At 48.1% G+C, this 23656-nt stretch overlaps 1 protein-coding gene across 5 annotated transcripts in view; it reads left to right on the top strand.

Moving 5' to 3' along the window:
- Positions 1-23656, top strand: part of EHMT1 (euchromatic histone lysine methyltransferase 1) — a 113992-nt gene that overhangs the window by 5699 nt on the left and 84637 nt on the right. The window contains exon 1 of one of the 5 annotated variants that reach the window (XM_056505129.1): positions 13823-13872. The exons of the other annotated variants lie outside the window; for them this stretch is intronic. The gene's annotated coding sequence lies outside the window, so the exon portion shown is untranslated. Of the gene's footprint in view, positions 1-13822; positions 13873-23656 lie in introns of those variants that run through there. 5 annotated transcript variants of the gene reach the window in all.

Here is a 23656-nt window from a genome sequence, read left to right as displayed (position 1 = left end):
ACCCCAGCACAGCTCTGCCCCTCTTGCTTTCCCTGCCTGATGCTGCTCTGGGTCACTGCATCCCAGGAAAGGAGGAGGGGAGAGGGGACTGTGCTCTGTGCAGGACTGTGAGAGGTTCAAGGAGTGCTTTGGGTGCTTCAAGACACATTTTGCTGGAGAGTTCCCTCCTCCTGGCTGCTGTGGAAGCCAAAGGTCACACGAAGCTCATCCAGCTGTAGGTGGAACAGGAGCAGTCCTGTGAGCCTGTGCTCCCTTGATGTGGGGCTGTGTGGGCAGGGACATCCCATTGCTGATGGCTGCAGCCTGGTTGAAGTGGTAAAGTGAATCCAACAGGGAATGAAGAGTTTGGTGTGTCCCTCCTGGCTCTGGGAAATTCCTAAACCCGGAATAAACCAAGTTTGGAAGAGTGCTTAGTGTGGTATTGCTGTGTCTAAAATAGAAAAGCTTTTCAAAGCTTTCCTGCTTTTGAGTAAAATTTTGTAGCATAGCAAAGTATCAAGCACATCCTCTTTCCAAGTAGGAAATGTTGCTCCAAGAGGATTCCTGTTTCCTTACTGCCCAGCACATCCCCAGCATTGTCTTGCCATTTGCTTCTGTCTCAGCCCAGCTTTTCATCTGGGGTGGTTCAAAGCTGCTGCCTGACTCGTGGCACAGGCAAATCCTGAGCCAGGTGAGCCCACCTGAGCTGTGTGTGTGTGTCAGGGCTGGCTTGGGGGTGGGGATGGGCTGTTCAGTATCAAATCCATCCTTTTCCATGCCTTCTTCTCACAGGAGAGCTCTCAGAGGAAGTGTCAGATCAGGACAGGGAGATGCTGAGTGGCAGAGCAGAAAATTCAGGTCCACTTGTGTTTGCATAAGGCTGATCATCCTGCAGAGCCAGCACATGGACAGGGAGGAAATTTGCAGGTGGTGCAGCTGGGGAGGAAGTAAACATGGAGCAAGATAACCAGGCTGGATGGATAAACCCAAAATAAAGCCAGGTAAGTGACTTAGTGTTATAGGGAAATGTGAAATTTTGTGAACAGGGATAAAAATAATGACAGTGATTATATATCCTTGGGTCAGCTGGGCCAGAACCTGCTCCAGAAGGTGCTGTGAGCTCAGGACAGCATTTCCAGCAGCAGCTGAGCTGAGTGGGGGTCAGAGGTGCCCAAAGACAGTGCAGGTCCCTTCCCTGTGGAGTGGGGAGAGGCAGTCCAGGAGCCCTGCCTGCTCCTGCTGCCCTTGCTGGTGAGAAGGAAAGAGGTGTTCATTGCTTCTGGGAACCCAGCTGGGCTGACCATCCCTAGAGAAGGGAGCAGGGCCTGAGGGCACCTCCCTGCAGAGGGAATGGCAGTGCAGGTGTCCGAGCTGCAGCAGGCTCTGCTGGGGCCGTGGTGATGGTAAACGTTGTTCAGAGTGCTGCTTCAGACTTTTAATTAACTGGGAACTCAAGTGCAGATGAGGACAGAAGGATTTGAGCTTGTTGTCTTGCAAAAGGGAGCCCTGATCTCCCCAGGCTCTCGGCCATGACCTGCAGGTGCATTTGAGTACAGCCCTGAGAACAGTGAAATAAATATTTCCCTCCTTCTTTTCATTTTTAAGCATCAGCTCCTGGTTTCTTGAGAATCTGAGCTACCTTCTTCCTCTCCAGTTGCACTTTTCCAATCCTTGCAGTTTCAGAGGAAGTTTTAATAGGTAATTTCTCCCACAGGCTCAAAGCCAGAAAGCAAATTACCCCAATGCTTTATCCAACTTCAGTGGGAATTGGGGATGTTTCATACTGCTGACCCAGAGCATTCAGAAGCTCTGCTTCTCTCAAAAATCATAATATTGTTTCAAGAAGTGGGAAATTAAACATGCACATGGTAGAAGACTTAGAAAGGATTAATGGGTTTCAAAATTACATGCTTCATCCAGCTGCTGATTTGGGAATTGAAAGTATGCCTGTTGCAGGATTGGGAGGGAGGTACTGAAACGTGGTGTTCCTCAGCATCCAGTGAATGCAAATATCCCAAATCTGTGATTCCAAAGCCTTGCCCAGTCTCCAGACTGACTCCAGGTTTGATGCTGGATTAGCTCAGCCCAGCTGGGAGCAGCTGGGTGGAAAAGCCCCCTGTATATTTTATTTTGTCTTCCCTGTAGTTTAATTTGTCCTCTCTTGATTATTTCAGCTCCTGGGGTGTCACCCAAGGCACGTTTTTAGGCTGCTTTGACTGAAGTTCATTCTCTGTGTGTGAGTTTTGCTGTAGGCACATGGAAGGGACTCATGGAAGGTGCTGGAGGCTCCTTTTGGCTCCTGCCTTGTGAGGAGGATTTGGGATCTGAAGGGGCAGCAGCTCCAGCCTGGAGGTCACTGGGACCTGCACTAAATAGGAGAGAAGTGTTGAAGTCACTTGCATTTTTGGGACCTGAGAAATTACCTTACTGTTTTGGTGCATTTCTTATGTCCACTGGGGTTGGCAGCAAATTTATAGCCTGTCAAGTGAGGTTTGGAGGTGTAAAGAAGAGAATATTTGTATTTGGGAGATGAAAGCATTAACAATGGACTGGGAGCTGGTTTGTGTGGTTCCATGTAGGATCCTGCCATTTTGCACAAAAACCTCCAGATTATGAGAATCTAAAATATGAGTCTGAATATTTTATTAATTGAAGAGTATTATTAATATTTGATGGCTTAAATCAACACCCAGAAGGCTCTGCAAAAAGCACCACTGCTGAACTGGTAACCAAGACATGAGGTGCTTTTAATTGCAAACTTCTTTGTAATGGCTTTTATCAGCTCAGTGTTTTAAATGTTAAGGATCTGTGAATCCCATACATTAAAAATCCTTTTGTTCTTTGGATTAGGAAGGTTGTTCTTTAGTTTTGCTAGGCTGGATTCAGATTGGTGTTTTAATGCCTTCTTAATATGCAAAGGTGATTGTTTGTAAGGTGTTCTGTCGGGCCTGGAGGTGACATCTGAAATATTTAATTCTTTTTGCCACACTTTGAGGACAAACAAGGACTGTTCCTTTAAAGATGGCCCTTGGAGGAGCTGGAATGTTTCCTCTTGCTGTAGTGCCAGCTCCTGTAGCTCCAGCAGCACGTGTGGAGGGGTGAGGTGAAGATCCTGGCTGTCCTTCCATCAGCATCCCCCTGCAGCAGGGAGGTGCCACCAGTGAGCAGACAAGCTGCAGCTCTGCCTGCTTTGAATTTGGGAATTGCCATTGCCAGGAGTGCAGCGTTGGGAAAGGCCAGAGAGGGGGGATCATATTCTGTCTTTTATTTCCACTCTGGTTTCTAGGAGCTGCAAGCTGTATTTTCTCATGGGTTTTTTTTTCCAAGATTTTTTCCAAGTTTCTGCCACACACAGTGAACTCAATGCCTATCTTGCACTTCTTCTGGGTTTTTTTTGTGAGTTCTGTTGTTTCCTTCCCTGTAGAATGTGCCCTTTGTGCTGGTGATGTGGTCGTGTTCTCGTGTTTCTAGGAGTTTGCCTTTGATAAGAGCACATTGGTATTAATCATTTATGGCTTTTATTAAAACCTTATTGGTTTGATGTTTTCTCAGCCTTCCAGACTGCCCTCACAGAGGCTGCTTTATAGACATCATTTATCTCCTGCCCCTGTCTGACAGCAGCCCCAAATTTTCCCTCCTGCTGCAGATGCTGGTGCTTTGTGCAGGGAGGACGTGCACGTTGTGTGGCTGTGGCTGCTGGGACTGTGCCTCGTGTGTGGGCTGGAGCTGGGGTTTGAGGCAGTGTCAGTGACATGGGACACATGGATTGTCCCCATCCCTATTCCCAGCCCTATTCCCATCCTTATTCACATCCCTATTCCCAGCCCTATTCCCATCCCTATCCAATTCTTTATTCCCATCCCTATCCCCATCCCTATCCCCAGCCAGTGTGTGTCTCAGCCCCTGACCCAGTGTGATCCCAGGGCCGTGCAGGAGGAGGAGCAGGGCAGGAGGTGATGAGGAATGGGGCTGATGTGTCAGCCCTGGGCCGTGGCCAGCGCTGGGACGTTTCAGCAGCCAGCTCTCCTTTCGTCAGCGGCCCTTTGTTCGCAGCCGCGCTCCCGATGAAAGGCAGGAGCCGGAGCTCCATTGGCGCAGGAGCCTCCTCCCCACGCTCACAGCCCTGCAGGGGCCGAGCCAGCGCTGCCCCGGTGCCCAGCCCGGCACTCCTGGGGTGCTCCTGTGGCAGAGAGGAGAACCAGCTGGGAGCAGGCATTTCCATCTGCCTGGGGACCAGCTCTGCACCCCGTGCCTCTGTAGGGTGGGCAGACCCTAAGGAAATGGCTTGGATGCTCCCAGTGACCTCCCAAGGGCAGGGAGGTTTGATCTGCTCCCTGCTGCCGTGACCCAGCATGGGCAGAGCTGCAGAATTTGCAGACGTGGCCAAAGCTGCAGGAGGAGGCCCCGTGTCTGTGTGTGTTTATACCCTGGGTGCCCAGCATAGCCGAAATTCTTCTCGAAATGACCAAAACTCCACAAGTGGAAGTTGGCGTGGGGCTGCCAAGAGTGACTCCTGATGCAACAGTGTCTGCTCTGAAGAGAGATGTGAATGTTTCCTGTGCTGCCCCGGTGACTCAGAGCCCTCCCTGCCCCGTGGTGATGCTGATGCAGTTGCTGCTCCCTGCCAAAGCAAGCAGTCCACACAAGGAGATTAGACAGCAGTCCCTGCTCCCCTGCTGGGTGCTCGTTAACGTTTCCTTGCTGATGTATTATTAATTAAGCTAATTTTTTATTGCCCTGTAAGTGTGGAGGGTGCTTTGCAAGCACAGGGCTTGTGTCCCAGGGTTCCTGAAGCGTGGTCCCATGTGTGAAATGAGGCTTGCACTGTGTGGTTGAGTGCTGGGAAAAGGTAAATCCATGGGTTTGGCTTTCTTTTTTCTCTCTTAGCAGCTGCCTGGCTTCATGTCTGGGGCTGCTGAGTGTGGTTCTGTCTGAGCAGAGGGCTGAGGAAATGCTGTCTGTGCAGAATTAGTGCAGACAGACAATAGGACTTGAGTGCAAGCAGAGTTTGCAGCATTGACCCTCCATTAAACAGAAGATTATCCAGACTGGAGTATTATATTAAAAAGAGTTTTGGGACCTGATCCAAACCTACAGAAGTCAGGGAGGGATTTGCCATCAGCTGCAGTGAGAGCAGCCCCCCTGCAGCACACCCAGGCAATGGGGCAGCAGCAGCCTAAACAAAAGAAGTTAAAGAAGTGTCCAGGCAAGGCTGGTCGAGGTTTTGCTGCCTGTGGTGCTTTTCCCAGCTGTAAAACAGAGGTAATAGTTTCCCAAAGTTCAAAGGCCTGACTTGGTGTTGGAAGCCTTTAATTGGAATTGTTGAAGAACTGCTGAATGATAATTTTTTAATGTACAGATTATCTTCATTAGGTAAGAGATGGCAAGTTACATAATGGTCACTATTTTATATGCTCTGGTTTTTGGCTTTATTCCTTGACATCATGGCCAGGCCTGATGAATGGAATAGTCTAGAAGCAATTTGTAAAGTATGAACTATTTGTGATCAAAGCCAGTGTGACTCTGGATGTCCAGCTCCTCTTCTTTGGAGTTGTGGTAGCAGCCTTGGATTCACCTTGGAAATGGGACCTGTGATCTTTCATATGTTCTTCTTTCATTCTTAAATTAGGCTAATGCATCCTGTTCCAGCCGAGGCAATTATTAACAAACTTGGGCAATTATGGCATCTATTGTACAGACATTCTGTGCTCCTTGCTAGGAAAAACGCACTTTTAATAAACAAATCCACTTTGACAACCTGTCAAGGACTTTTCTAAAGCAAAATTGAAGGAGTCACCTCAGTGACCTTTCTTTTTTGTTCTGTTGTGTTTGGGTTCTTTTCGTGGTCTTGCAAAGAGCCCAGCAGTTGCAGCTGGAGGTTCAGGCCTGGTTTCACAGGGCAGGGGAGTGGAGGAGAGCAGGGAGGGGATCACAGGGGCTGGATCCCCCCACCAGCATCCCCTGCCCTGCTGTGTCACAGTGCAGGATCCTCCCAGCCACAGGCTGCATCTGGCCTTGCAGAAACCCTGGGAAAAACTCTGCTCTCTTGGTTGGTTCATCTGCTTCACTATTTATTTATTTATTTATTTATTTATTTATTTATTTATTTATTTATTTATTTATTTTTAAATGAGAAAAAGCTCTGAATGTTTTGTCACAAATTCTCAATGCTTTCTTTTATTCCACGTGTGACAAACCTGTGTGGTTGCTCAGCCTGGGTAGGATCCACTCCATCGTGGGCTGCCACCAGGAGTTCAAGGCAGATCTTAAATCCTACTTAAACCTCCCCCTCCAGCAGATCAGCTTTGTTTGGCTCTGGGCACAGGAGTGGGAAGGAGTGTGTTATATTCAGTACTAGAAGTTAAATTGCATGGAAGGAAATCAGCCAGGATTGTTTTCTCACTGCATTATCAGAACTGTGTGAAGGTTTGGCCAATGGAGGGTTGTGCTAACTGGAAATATCCTGTGTGTCACATCACCCAGGCAGGAAAGGCAGGAGGAAAGAGAAGGTTTCCTGCCTCTGCCAGGCATTCCCTGCTCCCTGGGTGTCCCAAGAGATGATTCTTTTCTTGCTGTCTGGGGACTGAGAGACACAGGCTGTGAATTCCCAGGAAAATGGGTAACCACAGAATCAGCAGATCAGCCAGGCTGGAAGGACCACAGTGGCTCATCAGGCCATTCCTTTCTGTGGGAATACTTGAATCCACATGGTTGTTAATCTCCATGTGAGTTGAGCAGTGAGTTTTCCCCAGCTGAGTTTCAGAGCTCATCCCCTGTAAGCACTGCCATTATCTGTGCTGTGTCTCCTCCCCTGAGCTCTCCAGCTGTGCTGTGGCACTGGGCACATCTGTCCCTCCCCACAGGAGGCTGTATCACCTCACTGCCTGCTGGGCTGGGCAGCTTCTGGGAGCAGCAGTTAACATCTCTATCTTTTCTAGTGCATCCTCTGAGCTGCTGATGTGACAGCAGCAGCTTTTCCAGGGGTATGCTGCCCAAAATCAGATTAAAACCCCTTTCCTTGCCCTGACAGCCCCCAGGGGTGTGATGAGGGATCTGCCTGGGCATGGGTTGTTTATATGAACACAATTCCATGGGGGAATAGAATAGCCCATGGTCCAGGTCAGAGCAGGAGGAAGAGGAGCAGGGCTCTGCTCTGGAATTACCCAGCAAGGCCAGACAGGTGGGTTTGGGACTTGCAAACATTAATGAACCAGAGCAGGAATTGCTGATTATTCCAGTAGTACTATTGCAGAGCACTGAGCACTGCAGGGAGAGCTGTGTGTGGTGCCACAGTGGCACAGACACTGGAACAGGCTGCAGCCCAGGCCCTGGCTGTGTGGGCAGGTGTGAGCCATGCCTCCATCCAGGAATGCTGCCTTGGAACACTGGGTGGATGCCTTGAGCTGGCTGCAGTTTTTGCTGGCAAAATGAGCCTTCCTGGCTGAAGTGAGCTGCTTCCATGGCAGAAAGATCATGTTGGATGGGCTCCTGGGCTCCTCCCAGCCCTGCTCAGCAGAGCAGGAAGAAGCAGATGTGACGTGTTTTCCCCTCAGTTGCAGGTTTTTATCCACTGGATTTGTAGAAATAATTGACAGGATGATCATGGCAGCTCCTTTGCATGTTGAAAGCAACAACTATTAATGAAGGTTATATTTGTATAATGTTGATACCCAGATTGAAGCTCCTTGTGGAAAGACTTTTGGGGCACAGCCATGTTGGTAGCAGCACATTCAGGCAGGAGAGCATTTCTGTTGGTCTGACTTTGACCTGTGTCAACAGAGCTGTCATGTATAAAGGTGCCTTTTATCAGGGATGGCTAAAAAGATGCCAAAAATGTGGATGGACCAGTATTCAGGTCCTTGGATTAATTTACTTCTTTTTTCACATTATACAGTTCCAGCATTTGTCATTCTGTCTGTTTGAATTTTTGTATTTTTCTGTGGTTTTTGTTTCAACGGGTCAAATGGGGAAGAAGCTATTTTGGAATTGAGGAGCTGGGCTGGAGGTGCCAGTTGAGGTGAGGCTGGAGCACATCCCAGTGCTCTGCTCTGTGTGCCATGGGAAAGATGCATTGCTGGAAATTCTCCCAGAGCTGTGAGCAGGCACCAGGAGGCATCTGAGCATTGATACTGGGCTGCTTGGGAAGGGCACAGCCATGGGGGTCAGGGCTTGGATGAAGTTGCAGCAAACCCTTCAGTTTTTCTCAGCTGTGGAGTCTCAGCACTCACAGCCTTGGCTGGCTGTTCCCAGGGCCAGGCAGGCTCTGCTGCTGGGATCCTCATGGGACTTCTCCACCTCTGAGTTTTAATCCAGAGGAGCATAAATACTCTTCATCCTCTTTCTGCTTGGTCTGTAACCTGTGCAGGTGGTCACAAGGTGAGACCAGCTCTGAGCCAGGCTTTGAGCCTCACTTCCCTGGAGCTGGTCCTGCCTCTGCTCATTTTCATAATCCACCCTGAGGATTTTTGTGTCTTCATCAGCTTCACCGATGAAGGATTTGCTTAAGCTTTGAAAAAAAAAAGAAATCTTTTTTGCTTTTATGCTTCAAGCCAGACACCTCCAGGACTTCTCCTGATGCTGCTGCTTAGTTTGTGTGAGTGGTTTGTAATCCCATGTTGCAAATGTGGCTCCTGCAAGGGGCTCCCTTTCCTCTCAGAACCTTCTGGAAGCTGTTGGCAGAGCCAGGGTTAAAGCCACAGGTGCAGGTGACAGAAAGACCAGGCACAGAGGGACAGTTTTTGTTGCATGACAAAGGTTGTCTTTAAACTGTGTTTTTTATCATGAGCTACAAATCAGAGTTAGCCAGATCTGTGTGACCAGTGTCCAAATGTGTGTGAAGGATCTTCTGAGCTCTTCCAAGGCTCTCCAGGATCAGGACTGTGCTGCAGCAAACACCACCCTCCATGGATGGGTTTTGGCAGGGGTTGCCATCACACCAGCCTGGTGTTTGCTGGCTGTCCCTCCCCAGCTCCAGGGGTCACAGTTCCAATCAGGACACTCAGCACACATCTTGACTGCAGTGTCCCCGTGCTGAACAGGCCAGAAGGGACAAAGGGAATCCCTGGATCAGTCTGCCTTGAGGATTGTTTCCTAAAGCATCCATGCTCCTTGGAGCAAGGGCCACTCTGCTAAGCCCTGCAGGGTGCAGTGGGATCCCACTGTCTGCCCAGCTCAGTGAACTTCTGCAATGTCACCTCATTTGGGTTTGTCCAGAGAGAGGAATTCTGACCACGTCTCCTGCTGCAAGGACACCCTGCTGGATTTACTCTGCCTTTCCAGAAGAATATGTCCCTAATTCCTACCTGTGTGCACCAAGGTCAGCTGTGAATGGCATCCTTGTGCTGGGCATGAAAGGATGGATCATGGAGAGGAGCTGCTCTGGTCAGTCATGGGGCTCCTGATGAGAAGCAGACACGGGGCTGAGCTGCTGGAATTTTTACTGGCATGATCTACTTGCTAAATTATCCCTGTGCCCAGCACAGGATGGGAGATGGCAGCTCCCTGCTCCAAGGGAGGTCTCCTGCTCCCATTTTACATTGTTGCTGTCTCCTTGATCACATCCTCCGTGGGACTGTGGAGTCCTTTTGTTCTCTGCTCTACTTTCCAGCATTTGTGTTGCTCTAGCAACACTTCCAGCCCCAAAGCAGCAGGATCCTGGTGCTAGCACAATGCTGCATTTGAAAGAAGGAAGCAGAGCACGACAGGTGATCTCCAGCTTTTGTATGGAATGGCTGTGCCTTGAGATGGGAGGATGAATGGCAGGTTCTGGTATCTTATTGTCTTGCAACTGGCATTGCTTTTGTCATAAAAGGTGAGAAATAGTCTTGTGTTACTGCCACAGCTGTGGTTTGTAAAGTTGCTGTATCATTTTCCTTGTGTGGAGTAGGACAGCTCTGGTTTGAGTGGGGCTGTGGGAGCCAGGCCCATGGCAGGCAGCTCCTTTCTGGGCAAATAAATAAAATTTTCCATGCTCAGCAACTCCAGCAGCTTTGCAGGCTCCTCCCCAGAGCTCTGCTGCCACTGGGCTGTCCTTACAGCATGGATGCACTGACCTGCTGCTCATCTGCACATCTGGAAGGGGAAGGAGAAGAATCCATATTTTATATCAGAAAGTTGCAGGGATTGTGTGAAAATCTTTCTGGTAGGTTTTCTGCAAAACTCAGGAGCCCCTGGTGCTCTGCAGTGCGGTTTGTGGGATCCTGTCAGCTGCTTTGGCATTTTGTAACTTCTCTATAAATGGGGAGAGTGATACAGGAAGATGCATTTAACACCTTTTTTTTTTTTCTCCTGAGTGCTCTCCCATGCTTTGCCACGGGGCTGCAGACAAGGCTGGCAGTGTAAAAGCCACCTGTAGGTGCTCTGTGGGTAAAAGAGAAGAAATCCTTCTGAGATTTTGGGCACAGCTTCCCACAGCTTCCTGCTGGGAGGACCTGAGTGCACCGTGTGTAAATGGAAGTGAAAACCTCAGTAGGCTCAAGAAGTCTGTCCCAAATGCCAAGTACAGTTGAAATAATCCATTATCTGCTGCCTTTCACCCAACCTTCCCTTCTAGACCACTGAAAAGTGTTGAAGACTGAGGATATTTAGATTGAATTTTGTGGCAAATAGAGTATGAAGAGTGAGCACCAGCTATGGGATTGATCTTTTAATTTAGATATTAGGCTCAAAATCTTGTTTTTTCAAGCTGGTATGATTGTAGATATTCAGTCTGCAAGATTTGGTCATCATTATACAAACACTTCCCTTCCTGGAACTGATGTAGGATATTCCCAAGTCATTCCTTTTCCTCTCTTGGGTACTTTGCACTTTTTGGGGCCCTGGCAGCCAACCTAGATGGGGTCACTGTGCTGTGGTGGTGGAACTGCCCAAAACCTGATGAATCTGGGACACTTCTCTAGCCCTGAAAGCTTCACAGTCTCCAAGGGGTTTGGATTTGTGCTTGGGCAGCTTTTGGGTGCCTTGGGAACTTGGTTCCCTCCTCCTGTGCCCCTGGTGAGCTCCTGGTGTGGAGGACACAGCTGCAGGATTACTGAAGCCTTGCTGTTCTTTTGGTACTTTTGGGCTGTTTGCATCACTTGTGCAAGAACCCATGGACAAACAGGGAAGTTTCTAGAGTCTCCAGAACTAGATGGAAGGTTGTGGTTGCCCTTGCAATGATAGATAGATGGATAAATAGATAAATTGATAGATAAATATTGCCATTGCACTGGGCTGGCATTCCAGCTGCATGCTCAGTTCTCTGCAAATTAAATAGGCAATTTTTATCTCTTTTCATATAAATGAGTCTATAAAGGGAGTCTGCACTGAGAGCATAAAATGCCTCCATGAGTTTTCAGCTGGTTTTCTTTGTTGCACTGTTGGCACTGCTGGGTTTAAAGCGTCGCCTCTGGGTCACACTGAAATGCTCAAGAGGAGCCTTTGGCTCGTGCTTGTATCATGTTTAGGCCATGACAAAGCAGGGAAGTGCTTTTCCTGGGATGAAATGATTAACTGTGCACCCAGGCTGCAGAGGTCACTGCAGGGGGATAAGAGAGGTGCCATTAATTTGCTGTCTTGGTGGTGTTAAACACGTTTTTGTTGGGGTTGGAGGCTGCTGGTGAGCAGCAAGGTGTGCCCCAGGGATTGGGGAATGTTTGGGGAAGCAGGCAGGCTGCCCTGCTCTGCTTTTTCCCTGCAAGTTAATGTTTGAAAGAGAAGGGTTTTGCTTCCTCCTCTCCCTCTCATCATCTTCATCCAGCTGCCACTCATGCTACTCCTGAGAGATGAGGAGTGTCAGGGTGGATTTCAGCACATCACCTTCTATCTCCTGTGCTGTAAATTAGTGATAGCCACCACACTGTTCTGCAGGAATCCCCTTGACCTGGCTGCTCCTCCAGCCAGTTTGAAGGCTGGGTGGGTTTTTAAATGATGATATTTTAAAATTTGAGAACAGCTTTGATTTATTGACCTGCTGCCTCCACAAATCGAGCTGTCTGGGCTGGCATCTGCAGATAAGAGGCTGTCGAGTAATTGCTTATTATTGACTGATTGCCAGCTTGGGCTGTTTGCTTGCAGAAGAATCAATAGTAGTCAATCTTCAAAGTCTAAACTCTCAGGGAGTATGACTGGTTTCCAAATGAGGAGTGACAGGTCAGGATAACTCCACAGCTGCTGTCCCACCTTCACTCGTGGGTGTGATCCTGCCCTGGAGGAGGAAGCACAGGATGTGATCTTCCTCACTGAGGCTTTTTCACACCTGCCCTCTCCAAAGTCTGGGGTTTTCAGGGTTGGATCCCAGCTGGCTCCAGACCTTCCCTGGAGGAGCTGGGGCAGGCTCAGCAGCACCTGAGAGCCGTGGGAGGCGAGGGCAGGATGAAGTGCAGCCATCAGTCATTAAGGATGGAGCAGGGAGGGGTGGCTGAACAGCCTGTGCTCTGACACATCCAAACCAACCAGTTTGGATGCTTTATAAATAAAACAAAGCCTCTATTTTAATGCATGGTAACAGAGATTCCCTTTCTGGGGGTGATTCTATTTAGGTGGCAACAGAGCAAAATATCCAGTGTCACATAGGTTGTGTCATTTCTTGCAGGGACGGTCGCTATGGTGAGCGTGCATTGTCAAGGGCAGCCATAGTCCTTCTTTAACACTCTCCTGACATCCTGCCTCTTTGTGGATTCACTTGTAGGGCTTAAAACCCCCTTCATGGCCTCAAAGACACTCAAGACTTTTTGAAAAATAAATACATGTTGAGGTGGTTGTGATGGCTGGGGTGAATGGGTCTAGGAAGTGATCTCAGACCTTGGGCTGCAGCCTCCTCTGGGCTTTTTCTCCCTGGGCTCAGGGCTCGTGATTTTCCCTGGACTCAGGGGTTGCAGTCTGGTCTCTGTGTGTCCTAGACTCAAGCTGGGTTTAAAACTTGAAATAAGAGCCTTTGGGGGGAGGGGGAGGCTTGGATCTCTTTCAGCTACAAAGAGCAATTAAGCAACAGGACATAAAATAGATAAATGGGAAGGGGAAGGGCAGAACCCTGGAATATGAGAAGATGAGAATGGAAGAAACTATTTCTGCAGTGTATTTGTCCTTTATTTTGGAGCTTTATTTTCACCAGGAAGGCTTTGAATTGAGGAACATCATTTGAGGTGAGGGAGAAATATCTCAAACGGAGCAGTTTAATCTACAGTGGTCTAGGAGAGAATGGACAAGATTACTTGAACAGCCTTGTTTAGATACTGGATTTATTGTCCACCAGCAAATCCTCATTTGCATGGGTCCTTAATCTGTGGAGTTAAATGTGTCTCGGGATCTGTTACCAACTGTGATGCAGAGTTGAGAACTAGATTTTTAAAGCTGTTCCTTTTTATTTGAATGTTTCCCCTCCCCCCTCCCTGCACCCCAATATTATCATCCTGCTTTTTTCTAAAATGCAAAGATGAGCCAACAAGTGATGCAAAAGGAAAAATGTGCCAGCGAGAAGAAGCTATTTTTGCCTCCAGATTGAGTGGATGAACTGTCCACCAGGCTGTAGAGAAAAGCCAAGGTCAGACATTTCAAAGGAGTGTCGCAGGGAAACCACCCCCCCTCCTTCCTGAAAGGGGCCATGGCCGTGAAATCCTTCAGCCTCCTTGGAGCTGGGGGCTTGGGCACAGATCCTTTGTGGAGCCCTGGGAAGGGCTTCAGCCCTTGGTTTGGGGGCAGCTCGCTCTGCCTGGAGCCCTGAAATGGCATTTCCTCATGTGTGCAGCAGCCCTCACTCATGAAATGGATGCAAGTGCTGAAAAGGCTCCCGCGTGAGCATGCTCACTGGAAGATTAATCCTTTAGAGGGAGTTGGAGAGTTAAGCTACTGTAATTTCTCTGCAGTTGGCTGCAGTAAACAACTGCTCTAAAGACACGAGGAAAAAAATTGACGGAGGTATATGGCATTAATGTACATATCTTTTTGTGTTTCTCCTTTCAGGTTGAGGGTTTGAGAAAGGCTTTTTCTCTAAGAGCCGGGGAAGAGGGAGCTGTGTAATGATTTTATGGGTGACCTTCATGTTGTGGTTTCTTTTTTTCCTCCAGGCCAAAGTAATCCTATTTCCTTACAAGGCCATACTGAGGCTCGGGCTGGCTTTCTAGAGCTGGGGTAGAGCACCAGGGTGGCTTCGTGTTGAGTTTTAAAGGATGAGAGGAGGTGAGGCCTTGCTGCTCGTTGAGCTGTGTTGGCAGAAGGGAGCTGAAAACACCTCGTCCTGTTTAGTTGTGAGCAGAACCCAGAGGGATTCGATCTATCCTGCTTCTGTTGGGAAGAAAATGTGTGACAGGATTAGCTTTGCCTACAGAAGAATAGTTTTTTGCTTTTGAATATTACTATTATTCTGCTCCCCGTCTTCCCCATGCCTGAGGAGCTGCAATCCCGTGTCAGATGGGGGAAGGAAAACAATCCTTGAGCTGTTTTGGCTTTGCTTTGAAGGCTGATGACTCTCTGCGTGTTGAGGAGGGATGCCTTGGCAGCCAGGTAAGTGTTGCAGGCACAGGGATGTGTCCAGGTGAAGTGGAGCCCCTTCCTCCCCAATCCCTGCTTTGTGGGGGCATCCAGGAGGAAGGGGAGCCTCGGATGGTCCCTGATGAGCCAAGAGTGTTTTCCCTACTCGCCTCCAGCAGCGTGGGTGAAGGAGGATGTGATTTTCCATCCCTGGTGCTTTGTACCAGCTCCTCTGAGCGCAGCACAAGCCATGGAGGGCCAACCTCAAGCAGAAATGCCTGGGTGGTTTTTGTCTTGGGGAGGCAGTGCTCCCTGCCCACAAACATGGCTGTAATCCTTGGGGATGGTGAGGAAATGGAGGTGATCTGTCAGCAAAACTTGCCTGGCCTGGGGGCGGGGGCGGGGAAGGGCATTGTTATGTGAGCCTGACTGGAATGAATGGGGGCTGCAGGGGACCCTGGGCACTGCCCAGGACTGAGCTGGTGCAAGGAGGGCACACCCTTCCTCCTGGAGGGGATAATCAGGGTACAAGTGCAGCTCTGGGAGCTCCTGGTGTTGCCCCGTGTGAAATTTCTGTTCAGCGGCTTTTGTCAGAAAATGGCTTCATGTTTCCTTGGAGTGGTGTGAAGAAGGGAATAATAATTCAATAATTTAGCAAATGTCAGTGGCTCCCACTAGGTTCGTCCTGAGGTTGCTGTCAGCTCCATGTGATACCCAGGTGGATTCTAACACTGCTGGATGAGTTCAGAAGGGCAATTCTATTACAGACTTGGCTGAGCTCGAGATGCTGCGGATTTGAAGAAAATTTTGCCACCCCAATGTTGAGGTTTTTTTGCTTAGACCCTCCTTTTCCCCTCCATTCCAGAAGCTCTGGCTAGCACAGACTGTCTGTTCTGTGGATGGTTTTAGGGAACATTGGTGTCTGTGTGCGTAGGGGGAATAATTAGCCACCAAATGCAAATAGATTGTTTCTTGCTGCTTCAAAATCATTGTAATTTCTATTGATGATGGGTTAATTATAACTTCATTTTGATGGGCGTGAGGGAAATGATAGAGATATAGCAATATAAATCTATATGGGGAAGGATGTTGTTGTCAGAATATTGTTTTGGAGATGATTGTGAGAACAAAGACTCGTGTTGTGGAGGACCATGGTTGTGTCAGGATTTGGTGGTGCTGCTTGTTTCTCAGTAGTGGATGAGTGTTTTCTCTTTCACATTTTTAACTGATGCCAGCGACGTATCAGTCACCATGACAAGGGATTTTAGTTCAGAGAAAAATTATCAAATTCTATTTAAAAGCACATTTGGCAGAAGAATTGGGAAATAGTTTTTTGGAGAAGCAAAGTTGAAAGCAAGAAATTAAAGGAAACCATAAAAATCTGTGATCAGAGTATAACAAAAATGCATCTCCAGGCTGAGGTGTGCAGGTGGGGGCTGCTTTACCAGTACAGGCCCTGAGGTCCTGTGACACCAGGACTGGTCCTTGGTCTGGAAGGAGATGCTGGGCCCTGGCTGGCCCCCAGTGCAGGTCATTGCTTTGGGGAGCTTGGATCCATCATCTCATTCTTTATCTCACCCTCACTGGGAGGATTAATCAGGTTCATCCCTGGAATGGTTTGGACCAGCTTTAAACTTTTTCCTCCCATCTCCAGTCCCAGAATGGGGAAAAGGCTCAGCAAAGGGACAAAGGTGACACTTTCCTTAGCACCATGGGTTTTGGCTCAAAGCCAGAGGATAAAGCCTTCCCCCTCTTCTTGTTTTAGAGTAAAATAGGAGAAATGAGCAATTTTCAGTGGCTGAGCAGAGTCCCCAGCACAGAGCACCATTCTTCAGCCTTAGCAAGCCTTTGGCTGCCTGGGGACTTGATGCCTCTGGATCAGAGCAGCTTTTGGAACACCCTCATCCCACAGCTGCTTCCCTCCTGTGCAGGGCTCCTCTCTTCCAGGGGGACATTCAGCTCCTTTCCAGCAAGCCCTGGAACTGATAAGTCTGGAAGGAAAAAAGTAGCTACAACCCAATCTAATTGTAGTTAGTGGGTTTGTTCTTGGGCTCAGGCAGAGGAGGTCCCTGCTGGGTGTTCCCCTGGTGGGGGCACCTCTCTCCCCTTGCAAACCCTGAGCACTCAGGTGTGGCTGAGCTGAGGGAGATTCTTCATCCCATGGAACTGTGTCCAGAGCCTGCTGCAGGGTGTGGGATGTGCAGGGCAGGGTCTCCTGGGTGCTTTCTTTGAGATGGGTGACTTGGACTTCACAGGAGAATTCACAGTTTGAATTTGCACATTCCTGTCTTTAGATTTGTGTGAGAAATTCTGCCTGTGTGGCCAGTTTTGTCTCTTTCTCCACCAGCACAGCTTTGTTCAGTGAAGGGACTAAAACCTGAATTTGGGACTTGCTCCCCTTTTTGGTATCATATCAGCCCAGGACTGTATTCAAATCAGAAAGAACAGGATGGAACTGAATCCTACAGGTGGACCTGAAAGAATCTCATGCAAGCTTGGCAGTCCCAGGAGGAGAAGGTACCTCTGCTGGGAATACACAGCATGCAGGTCTCAGGCTTTAATAACCAAATGGTGACCCCTTCAAAGCCTGGTGGCTTTGCCTCTCTCCCTTCTGACTGCTTCAGCCAACTGCACTCAACTGGCAGTGCCTTTAAGAGCAGACATTATGACAGGAGCCTTAAGCCACAGTTTCCATCCTATTGTTATAACTCATTCTGTTTATTAGAGGAGTCCTCCAGAAATAACCCTACAGTTCTTACCAAGATACCCCAAATTTTTCCTCAGTAAATTCATCTCTTGCTAATATGAACTTGAAGGCTCTCCTCTTCCATTTGTTCCTTTCTCCCTCTGGGGTTTGGGAGTGAAATACCTTTAACTCAGATCATGTATGTGGGTGTACATGTATGTCCCAGGGTGTCAGATCCCCCTTTAACCATATTTATTGTGATACTGAGCATCTGCTGCCAGAGGCTGGTGTCCAGTAGTGGCTGTTCAGCTTAATTCTGGTCCAGGTGAGATTGGGAAGTGACCTCTGTATCTTTTTGGGGGGCTCTTCTGATTTGCTATATTAAATAAATATATAAAGTGGCTCTGAGAGTGAAATGCCAGCCTTCCTCCTGCTGAAGGCACAGAGGCAGTGATTTGTGAGTCAGCAGTCCAAGGTTAACTCCAAAACTTCTGCACTTCCCTTGCAACTGCCATCCCAGGAAATCATTTCTCTGGAAAGGAAAATGAAAGAGACCTGTCCTCTGTTTTTCAGAAGTTGTGAATTGTGCTCTTGTTTAAGCTGATTATTTTATTTATTCCAATAATCCTCTCTTCCAGAATAAAGGAAAATTAATTGTCTTCCTGTTTTCATAATGGTTTGCCCTTCAGACAGTTGCCAGGCAAAGTGCTTAAAACTGAAATGAAAAGATGGTGAATGTTTAAAATCATTGAGCCACTGTAGGAACATGTTTGTATTTAATAGTGTGGTATCACTCAGTCCCAGAGTGTTATTTGCTCCAGGTTCTGTAGGATTAGGAGGGTTTTTTGTTTTGCTTCTGCTTATGAAAATGGGGTCAAGCCTGCTGTGGTAGATAGTGCAAGTCTTAGGTAGGATTTTGCTAGAGAGATGGACTGCCTGCAGCTGAGACCCTAAAATCATCCAGCATTAATGGGAGAGTTGTCTTTGGGCTTGGTTGTGTTTGTCTGCAGGGACAGTGCCTGGGGATGGGCAAGGACTTCCTTCCTTCCAGGTGTGATGGGCCAAGATTCTCCCTGCTGGAGCTTTTCACTGACACCTACCTGGATCTTGGTTGTTTTTAACTCTGTCTGGCTAAAAAAATGTTACCTGATTACGATGGGAAAATGCTGGAATGCTTCCTTAAAAGGCTCCAGAGTGATGCAATATTCAGTGATGAATCTCAGAGCTAGATGAGTGCCTTGGTGGGTGCTTTGCTTGGGGAAGGGAGTTCTGTGTTTTATCACCCAGCACATTCATTTTTCATCCCAGGGCTGCTCTGGGGAAGGTGGTGTGGGAGCACAGACAGAACTCCAGCTCCAGGTCAGCATCAGGGCAGTGCTGCCTTCTGCTTTGCTTTCCTGTTTTATCCCAACAGGTACAAACCTGGAATTGGGATGGTTGTGCTCCCAGTGGGGTTTACCCTGAGGGCTGGGTGAAGAGAAAAGCCCAGGGTGGAACCCCAGAGCCTGGTGGAGTGACCAGGGTTTGCTGCTCAGTCATTCATGTCCCACGAGCACATCCAGGTGGGGCTCCCAGCACAGGGCAGTGGGGGTGGAGCTCATCTCCTGGGGATCCAGGAGAAGCTGCTGGCACCCCCCACACCTGGGTGTGTTCCTGGCTCCCTCCTCATCTCCCAGCCTGGCTGCACGAGGCAGGGCCACACGAGAAGCCACATGGGATAAATTCCTCGTGTCTCTCCTGTGTTTCCCTCTCCCCTCATGTGAAATTGCTCTGAAGGAGCAGAGTGTGATCCATCACAGAGGAGAGGAGGAGGGCAGCAGTTAATTCATTTTCATGATCTCTCTGTAGCACTGAGTCCAGCTCACAGTGAATTGTGCTTGGCCAGTGCCTCATCCCATAAGGGACCCACTGGGGCATGGCTGGGCAGGAAGGACCTGTGGCCCCTGGGTATTGACATTAGCTGAGGAGCACATGAGATCATCTGCTGCATTTCCAGCCAGCTTTGAGCTGCAGGAGAGCAGCAGGGGCATCTCAACACCACCCAGCTCCAGGAGACCCCTGTGGCTCATCACCTGAGCACAGAGCAGGGAGGGAGCCTCTCCTGCCTAAGGAGAGCTTAGGGAATATGAAAGCAGGTGTGTGAACAGCCTTCCCAGGTCTCACCTGCTCTGCCCTGCATGCAGCAGTCTTTTGTTTTCCTTTAAACATCATAAACCCAGCAGGGGAATTCATTAATGTGAGTCCCCACAGACTTTGATTTTGCCAAACATTGATTTCAAATCACTCTCCCTCCTCTTAATAGGTGAGGATCTCTCTCCTCTCCCTGTTCAGACATCTTGGGAAGGTGTAGGTGTGGGTGCAGTGGAAACCTGCCCAGATTTTCCATTCTGTAGCTGACAGGGATTGCTTTTTCTTGCTTGGTGCCTTTGGCTCGTGCATAGCAGGGAAGACAGAGAACACCCATGTGGCCAGCTCCTGTCTGTTGAAAGCTGCTGTTGATTTCAGTGTTTTAGGCTCAGTCTCTTCAATCCCAGATGGAGCTGCTATTTCCAGCTAGTACACACCCATACAGTTCATTGAGGGAGGGGAAAATGCTCCAATTTACAGCAGTCAGGGCCCTGCTCAGGGCAGTGTCAGCTCCCTGTGCATGGGAGAGGAGCCTGCATCTATCACTCACTCACTGGTGTAAAATATCCCCATGCTTGCTGCTGTGGCTGCCAGGAAGGACTTTTGAAATGGCAAAGGTTGTGAAATAGTGGCAGGAAACACAGAGCTGAGCCAGGGGAGGAGCTGCCCCTTCCTACAGCACTGGAAAAGTGAGTGTTCATGGCTTTGTTTGTGCAAGACCCTTCCTTGTGCTGCAGGATGCCTGGAGGCCTCTGAGATGGCAGGAGTTTCCCAGATGTGGCCTTTGCTCCTGCTTCTTGCATGGCTCTGTGCAGCAGGCTGTTTGGGACCTGGGGGCTGTTCAAAACAACTACTAGAAAATTAATAATTTTTTTTCTAGTCCCCACCACTGGTACTGATAATCTTGGCTTTTTGTCTCCTGCTCCTCCCTGAGAAGGTTTTTGCCTTTCTTAGATCTCATCCTTATCCCTTCTTGCAAAAATAAATCCTGGGCTGGTGCTGAGATGAGTTGTCTGATGTGCTGCATTGTCCATGGCTCTGCAGGGAGGGAGGTGCTGGTTAATGTTAAACATTTTGCTTTGGCCAGGGGCGCCCAGGCTGCCTTTCTCTGTGTCCTGTCTAGCTGAAGGAACAGAAGTTGATCAGATTTGGCCATTGTAGAGCATTGGAAGGGGCTGCCCAGGGCAGTGGTGGAGTCACCATCCCTGTAAGTGTTCAAAATCCACGTGGCTGTGGCACCTGGGGACAGGGATTAATGGAGAGCATGGGGGTGGTTGCACTTGATGATCTTAGAGGTGTTTTGATGATTCTGTGATTTTTTCTTGGTCCTGTGGTTAGGATTGATTATGTCAGAGCATTTCCATCATCCACATCAGGGCAGTGCCACAGCTGCACAGGGAGTGCATTGAAGGGGCTGAGAGATCCCCACCACTCAGCAGGAGCCTGGAAATGAATATTTGGCACTGGCAGGATCACTGTGGGTTCTGGTTTCCATCCTCTGCAGCTCATGGACAAGAAAACCACAGAATCCCTGACTGGGGACAGTAAAGCCCATCCAGTGCCACCCCTGCATGGCAGTGTCACCTCCCACTGTCCCCAGTGTCCAGCCTGGCCTTGGGCACTGCCAGGGATCCAGGGGCAGCCACAGCTGCTCTGGGCACCCTGTGCCAGCCCTGCCCACCCTGCCAGGGAACAATTCCTGCCCAAATCCCATCTAAAGCCACTCTTTTCATTTGAGGCAATTCCCCCTTGTCCTGTCACTAAATAAAAGTGCTGAAGGCAGGTGTTGGTGGCTGCTCCCTGCCCCAGGAGATCTCCAAGTCCTGCCTTTGGGTGGGAACAACTTCTCCCACAGTCCATGGAGTGTTCTGGTCTGACTGGGGTTTTTTTGGACCCCTTTGCTGGATTCCAGGGTGGCTGCTCCATCCTGGTCCTGTGGGGAACTTGAGGAGGAGAGGAATTCACAATGTGAGCTGCATCTCTATTCAAAAATACAGTTTTTTCTCCAAGTTTTGTGAGATCATTGCTGTTGTTTGCTCTATCCTGTATTGTGCCTCTTCATGGCTGTGGTTTCCTTTATCTGCTTGCACCTGTGATGTCACAGTGCTGAGCATGAGCTTTAAATATGAAATTTGAGCCATTTGGGAGGTCTGGGATGGGGGTGGGGAGGAAGGGGAGGAGTTACTTCCAAAAATGTGGTTAAAAATCAAACTGCTGGGTTTTGAGTGGCAGTTCAGTCATAGTTGCTTCTCTCTGTTGACTTTTTCTTGGGATTTGGAAACTCACACAGGGCCTGGATGCTTCAGTAGGAGATGGACACCTGAATTTGTGGTGTTTGCTATTTAGAGAGAGAACTGGAGTAATACATATTTATATATACATTTTATACATCAAATTGAATGAACAAACTCCTCTTAGCAGGTCACTGCTGCATTTTGAAGCAGGTGGAAGAGTTGCCATGGCTGCAGTGATGGTTATTGGGTCTTTTTGAGGTTTCCAGAGATCAAAAAGAAAAAAAAAATAAAAAAAAAAGAAAAAGAAAAAAGAAAAAAAAAGATTTAGATTTAGGGAAACACCACCAACAAAACCCCCCCAAAACAAACAAATCTTTATCACATTTCCAATCTTCCATCTCCCCCCAGTTCCAAATGTGCTTTTTAAAGAGTTACAAATGCTTGTTGGCATAGAAACTGCAGAATGGAAGTGAAGCATGCAAATGTAAAAGGAGCCATTCTGCTGAGCAACATGGCCTGAGCCTCTGCAAAGCTGACTGAAATCTTTTACAAGGCAAAGAAAATTGTCCAGATGTTGCTTGAATTATAATGGCACTAAATATTTCAGTTTTTCAATTTACATAAATCCAAAGAGGCTTGAAATGTAGGGAATGCAGCTCCATTTCCAGTGGGCTTTCTTTTCTTATGAAAGAATTTGTAGTCCAAAAATATTGCTAAAATGTGTTTGGCTCTGAGTAGTGCCAAATCCTCATTAAAACATGTGGATATTTCTGTGGTTTAATCTGTTAGAAATGCATTCAGGATCCAGTTATGTTAAATTAAGCAACAATATTGGCCTGGATGTTGTTTGAAATATTAAATGTGGCAGTCGGAACACCAAGCAAAATGTTTGCACATTTTAATCTCTCGATGAGCAATTTAAAAAAAAAAAAATTATTTTATTCCAAGTGTGCTTAAAAACTGTCCCTGCTCTCCTCAAGCTGCTTCCTTGCCCCTGCCAGGTGTGTGAGCATCCACCATGGGATGGGGATGGATTTGTGCTGTCCCTTTGAGCATCCTCCTCACCCCCTCCCATGCTTATGTAGGTCTCCAAAATCCTTCTTGGGAATGTAAAACCCAGCCTGGCCAGAGGGATTTGTCACCCCAGCCTTGCCCTAAGAGGTTTTTCCTGCTGATGCTTTGCTCTGTTGGGGTTTCCTAAAGAATTCCTGTGACAAAACACCCCTGACCTTGCCTGGCTCCTGGTTATTTATCCCTCTGGCAGGATGGAGCCTCTGTGCTCTCAAAATGCTGTGCCAGGAGGGCTCCTCCCAGCAGGGAAGGCCATGGATTGCAAGGACACTTTGGCTTGCTGAGGATTTATTTCCTAATTATTTCCTCCCCAGGTTGTTAATTGCCCTGTGATAGGGCAGGTCCTTCTCCCTGCTTTAGTGCAGCCATGCCAAGGAGGGAATTTGAGTTGGGAATGTGGGAGTGGGTGGCACAGAGAGCCAAAAACTCTGTCTGTGTCCTGGGACATGTTCATAACACATGGGATATGGAAAATATCCCTTTGGGGGGTTCCTTTGGGGCAGGAGAGGCTGATTTTAAATCTGACACACTGCCAAAGCAATTCTACACTGGTGCCTTTGTAACCCTCATGTAAAGTTAAAAATGAGGGGAGTGGGATATATGGGCAGGTTTTCTAAAGTCTCTGGTTTTGGAGTTTTTTGAATTGCATGGCAGCTTGTGCTGCAGCAAAATGAGCTCAGAGCAGGATGGTTCTGCCTGTACCTGTGTGTGATTTGATAGCATTCACAGCTCTTTGTTGTCAGACATCAAAAGGGTAGGAGGTTGGTAGGCTCAAAATTCAAACAAGTTTGACTTTCCCTTTATACTAAAAAGTTAATACTTTTCTGTGGGATAGTTTTGCAGCTTTGTGTTTATTTTTTTTTTTTTTAAACCCAAACTCTGAAGTTCAGTGCAATTTTCTTTATTCTTTTAATTTCAAGCATATGCAAAGTTCTATATATTAAAAAAAAAATCAAGCTATATATATGGAGAACTATCTGATGATAAATGGGGATGGTTAGTGATTCATGATGGAAGAAAGCAAGTGAAAGTAGAAAGCACAGAGGAATGGGGTCATTGCTGAAAATGTCTTGTGCAGAAGCAAATGGGAATGCTGGGGAGGGCAGAGCTCCAG

The sequence above is a fragment of the Oenanthe melanoleuca genome, chromosome 17 (assembly GCF_029582105.1).
Source record: "Oenanthe melanoleuca isolate GR-GAL-2019-014 chromosome 17, OMel1.0, whole genome shotgun sequence".
Taxonomy (NCBI): domain Eukaryota; kingdom Metazoa; phylum Chordata; class Aves; order Passeriformes; family Muscicapidae; genus Oenanthe; species Oenanthe melanoleuca.
This window is presented reverse-complemented; position numbering and strand designations above follow the sequence as displayed.